Consider the following 6065-nt stretch of genomic DNA (forward strand, 5'->3'; position numbering starts at 1 on the left):
TGCACTTATTCGCTGTGTATTTATCCCTTCTTTATACAGTTTGTGATGTTGGAAGTAAACTTGCACTAGGTGAATTATTTAGTAGCAAAGATGCAATGGATAACCTTGAATATCAAATATCAGGACAGCAAAGAGGCAAATTAATTAGATCGAAATCAATAGTGCATCAGGACTCCCTAAGAACAAATGGAATTCATACAATATGGAATGATCATGTTTATTGCAGTACAGAATTTATGGAGGCTATGATGATGATATTAATCAATGACTATTAAATATAAATCATAATTTCAATGCTTGTCAAGGCATACGGTTTAATTGCAGGTACCGGAGGCAAATAGGAAACCTCTGTCTTTATTTGAAATGGTTTGTTTTCAAATAGGAAAGGTTAAGTTAATTGGGCTCTTTTTTCACTATATTTCAAAATGAAGGATCCAAGCCAAGATTAATTGATTAAAAATAAGTCAAGAGGGATGGACTTTTTCTAGAGGCATAATGAATTGTACAGCATCAGGCCCTGAGCAGGTACTCAAGGTCTAGTTTTATGTGACTAATTGCTCATTAGGATTCAAGGTAATCATCCCTACATATTGTGGCTTTCGTTGCTGATGATTGATCGCACCATCTCCAAAGGCCTTTGAACTACATAATACAGTGTGATTCTCCTGTTGTATTTAGTTCTGATGTAAGTGCAGCAAATGCTGTGAGCGAACTGAAACTCACATAATCCATTTGCAACAATTCATGTTGAAGGTCTAGGAATGAGAAAACCTAACTGTTCATAGAAGTTTACGGCACAGAAGGAGGCCATCGGCCCATCGTGTCTGTGCCGGCTGAAAAAGAGCTACCCAGCCTAATCCCACTTTCCAGCTCTTGGTCCGTAGCCCTGTAGGTTACGGCACTTCAAGTGCATATCCAAGTACTTTTTAAATGTGATGAGGGTTTCTGCCTCTACCACCCTTTCAGGCAGTGAGTTCAGACCCCCCACCACCCTCTGGGTGAAAAATGTTCTCCTCAACTCCCCTCTAATCCCTCTACCAATTACTTTAATTCTATGCCCCCGAGTTATTGACCTCACTGCTAAGGGAAATAGGTATTTCCTATCCACTCTATCAAGGCCCCTCATAATTTTATACATCTCAATCAAGTCTCCCCTTAGCCTCCTCTGTTTGAAAGAAAAGAACCCCAGCCTATCCAATCTTTCCTCATAGCTAAAATTCTCCAGTCCTGGCAACAGCCTCATAAATCTCCTCTGTACCCTCTCTAGTGCGATCATATCTTTCCTGCAATGTGGTGACCAGAACTGCACGCAGTTCTCTAGCTGTGGCCTAACTAACATTTTGTACAGTTCAAGCATGACCTCCCTGCTCTTATATTCTATGCCTCGACTAATAAAGGAAAGTATCCCGTATGCCTTTTTAACCACCTTATCTACCTGTCCTGCTACTTTCAGGGATCTGTGGACATGCACTCCAAGGTCCCTCTATTCCTCTACACTTCTCAGTATCATACCATTTATTTTATATTTCCCTTGCCTTGTTAGCCCTCCCCAAATGCATTACCTCACAATTCTCTGGATTGAATTCCATTTGCCACTTTTCAGACCACCTGACCAATCCATTGATATCTTCCTGCAGTGACACCTTTCTTCCTCACTATCAACCACATGGCCAATTTTTGTATCATCTGCAAACTTCTTAATCATGCCTCCTACATTAAAGTCTAAATCATTGATACATACCACAAAAAGCAAAGGACCCAGTACTGAGCTCTGTGGAACCCTATTAAAAAAATACCAATTGGTTGCTTATAATCTGCAAAACACCTCACTGAAAAATTAATCCTTTGTGAACTGATTTAAATTGTATTGTTTTTTAAGTATTATACATTCAGTATCTTACTATGTCTTTTTTTCTTCTGTATACTATTCATTAGTAAATAAATATGAACAGATAGCTTAGCCTGTATGGATTGATTTGATGGCACTTCATTTGCTGCCTTCTGAGTCCATGGGAGAATGTTGTAGGCATCTCATGTATTCTCCAGTAAGTGATTCATTGTGACTAAAGGATTAATTGTTAAACAACCCCCCGAGATATCTGCACTCCTCTAATTCTGCCCTCTTGAGCATCCCTGATTATAACCGCTCAACCTTTGGTGGCCGTGCCTTCTGTTGCCTGGGCCCTAAGCTCTGGAATTCCCTGCCTAAACCTGTCCGCCTCTACCTCTCTTTCCTCCTTTAAGACTCTCCTTAAAACCTACCTCTTTGACCAAGTTTTTGGTCACCTGCCCTAATTTATCCTTATGTGGATTGGTTTCAAATTTTTTTGTCTTAAAATACTCCTGTGCAGTGCCTTGGGACGTTTTACTATGTTAAAGGTGCTATATAAATACAAGTTGTTGTTGTTTTGATTACTCATTCATGACAGAGAACAAAGATACAGGTTTCAGTTCACAGAAGACTCAGTCTGCCTGTGGAAACTGTCATCTAGCCATGAATGAGAAGAAAAGTGTTGGGAAAAAAGTCCCTACTGTGACAGGCCTGCTATCCATTGCTGCCCATGAATGCCACAAAGTAGTACATGAAAACAATTAAGAAATTCAAATGTTTCTATATATTGGGAACGGAGTTTGTTCTACAGCAATTGGATATCAAGTGGAATTAAACTACTTAAGCTTCACTCACACCAAAAGCTCTTTGTTATCCCAAATAAGTTATAATGTTGTCTTTCTGACAAAATATCTGTTGAATTTAAATTGGATTTTTTTTAATGTATTGTACATTCAGTATCTTACTATGTCTTTTTTTCTTCTGTATACTACTCGTTAGTAAATAAATACGAACAGATAGCTTAGCCTGCTGACAATTGCTGCCGGAGGTCGTACATGAAGAATAGTCATTTGGACAAGGTACAGGAGGGAACTCCGTGGGATGGAGGGAGAGGTGGGAAAGAGAGAGAGAGAGATAAATAGCAAAGAAAAGTCTTTGAAACTTCTTTCACAACTAATTGAAGAGAAGGAGAAACATTGTAGCAGAGCTGTCTTTATGGGGAACGTTTTTGCAAAACCTTTTCTTGTCCACTTGCAAGCATATTGGAGAGAGAAGCAGTAAATCCCATGAATGTGTATCACTGTATCACTTGTATGTGGCACTGTTGTGCTAAAAATAATAAGTCCTGCAATTTGCAATTTTAAATAGCCCTTTCTAAATGTTTAAATATCTTGCATGAATCGTGAGCGTGAAGAATACCTCTGCAAATCTTAAGAGTTTGTGAGTGAATTATAAGCTTTGGGAAGGCTGTGCTGTAATGTCTGGTTTTTGACCATGTTGCTGACAACATTTTGCAGCCTACTTCTCTTAATTTAAGTGATTTGATCATTCATTTTCAGCACTAAAGTTATGTGTTATTTGCATTGTGTTATTTACATTGATTAATTCTTAATTATTGGGTAAATAAACTTTTACAGGCAAAACAACAACTTTGAGCAATCAGGATCAACCGTAAACTGTAAACTCAGCACCAAAATGCAATTTTTAACAAAGAATCCATTTTGCCCATTTATCTCCACCTTACCATACAGAGCCATTAGTGATCAAGGTTTCCAATAAATTGTCATCCTTGACCCACTGCACATCCTTTGCCCAGTTTTGGATTTGGCAAAAGTTATTGAGGATGATGCCATTGACACCCTGTTACAGAGAGAAACATGGCTCTCAGGTGTCAGGTCCTTCCTCCTTACAAAAATGCCTCCTTGCCTGGCTACATATTTCACCAGCTGCCTTGCCCAAATTGCCCTGGCTCCTCTGACACTTTCTCCTCCTTTGAGCACTTCACCATTTCCCATCCCTCACATCTCTTTTTTACAATCCTCATCATTTATTGCCCCCAATGTCCCACGTTGATTTATTTATCGTAATGTCCTCTCTTCTCTCAACCTCTGCACTGCGTGACTCCTCACCTTCAAGTGAATACTCTATTCTTCTGGCTTTAGCTTTCTGTGCATCCCTCAACCTTTTTTTTGCCCATTATTAGTGGCAGAGATTTCAGCTGCCTCGGTCCTACAGTTTAGACTTCCTCCCCGGGCCTCTCTGTATTTGCACCACCTTTCCAAAACTCTTCAAAACTCATCTCTTGAATCTACACTCCTACTCGCTTTCTTCCTGCCCCTTTGTTAGTTATCTGTGAATATAGTATTTTGGGATATAGTATATGAATAATTTGAGATGACATTTGTAAGTGTAGCTTGCTTAGGTGGAACAGGTGAGTTTGGAATTATGGTTCCAAAACCTCAGCATCACTGGTGATTTTCCATAGCCATGCCTGGGTCTGTTGTAGCCTAATAGTTAGAGATTAATTTCTATGATTATTTAACAACTGCACTATCACTGCATAATGCAACTACCAGGATGGTAGACGGTGAATTAGATGGACCTTGGTGATTGGCAAAAGAACCGAAGGCGACATGAGGAAAAAAAAATTTACGCAGCGAGTGGTTATGATCTGGAATGCACTGCCTGAAAGGGTGGTGGAGACAGATTCAAAAGGGAGTTGGATAAGTACCTGATGGAAAAAAATGGCAGGGCTAAGGGGAAAGGGCAGGGGAGTGGGACTAGCTGAAGTGCTCTTGCAGAGAGCTGGCGAGGGCTCGACGGGCCGAATGGCCTCCTTCTGTGCTCCATTCTATGATTCTATTTTATTTCTTCTAGTGATTTCTATGTCCCTATATGAAGCATTGTGGGGTGTGTTTTTATTTTAAAGGTTCTATATAAATATAAGCAGTTGTTGAGTTAATCCCAAAGCTGTTAACATTGGGATAATGTTAGTAGCCAGGTTTAAAAAAAGAAAGACTTGCATTTATATAGCACGACCAGCAGAAAAGCTCAAAGCACTTTACAGCCAATCAAGTACTTTTTTGGAGTGCAGTCACTGTTGTAATGTGGGAAACGCGGCAGCCAATTTGCACACAGCAAGCTCCCACAAACAGCAATGTGATAATGACCAGATAATCTGTTTTTGTTATGTTGATTGAGGGATAAATATTGGCCAGGACACCGGAGATAACTCCCCTGCTCTTCTTCGAAATAGTGGCCATGGGATCTTTTACGTCCACCTGAGAGAGTTTAATGTCTCATCTGAAAGACAGCACCTCCAACAGTGCAGCACTCCCTCAGCACTGCCCGATACGAGACTCCCAAAACAAGCGCTCTACTTGGAGCTCCGGCACGGCAAGAGAGCCCCAGGTGGGCAGAGGAAATGCTTCATGGACACCCTCAAAGCCTCCTTGAAAAAGTGTAACAGCCCCATCAACACCTGGGAATCCCTGGCCCAAGGCCACACAAAGAAGAGGAGAAGCATCCAGGAAAGCGCCGAACACCTCGAGTCTCTTCGCCAGGAGCAAGCGGAAGCCAAGCGCAGGCAGCGCAAGGAGCGCACGTCAACCCAAGCACCCCACCCACCCGCCCCTTCAACCACCGTCTGCCCCACCTGTGACAGAGACTGTAGGTCCCGCATTGGACTCATCAGTTACCTGCCAATTCATTTTTAATGTGGAAGCAAGTCATCCTCGGTTCCGAGGAACTGCCTAAGAAGAAGAAGACTCCCTCAGCACTGCACTGGATACAGTTCATTTGTTTGGCCGGGAGAGCAGGAGGCTCCGCTCAGCGATGCAGAGAGCCCTGCAGATGGAGAAGAATGTCAACCAGAGTCTGCTGGATCTGCACAAACTCTCCACTGGGAGCGCCGACCCTCATTTGTGTGAATTCCTGGAGACCCACTATCTGTTTGAACAAGTGAAGATGATCAAGAAGCTTGGAGATCACATCATCAACTTGAAGAGACTGGGACCCCTGCCTTGTAGGCAATGATGGCTTGTGACTTTGCACAAAGAGCCGAGACTTGAGCTCTGTAAATGTCATTAGCTGTAAATAAAATGTTCAAATTTAAAAAAAAGCACTGCACTGGAGTGTCAGCCTAGATTTTGTGCTCAAGTCTATAGAGTGAGACTTGACTTTCTAACTCGGAGGCAAGTGTGCTACGCACTGAGCCAACAGTTGACAGGGATAG

The sequence above is a fragment of the Somniosus microcephalus genome, chromosome 23 (assembly GCF_052327205.1).
Source record: "Somniosus microcephalus isolate GS21.2 chromosome 23, FLI_Smic_1.0, whole genome shotgun sequence".
NCBI classification, from domain to species: domain Eukaryota; kingdom Metazoa; phylum Chordata; class Chondrichthyes; order Squaliformes; family Somniosidae; genus Somniosus; species Somniosus microcephalus.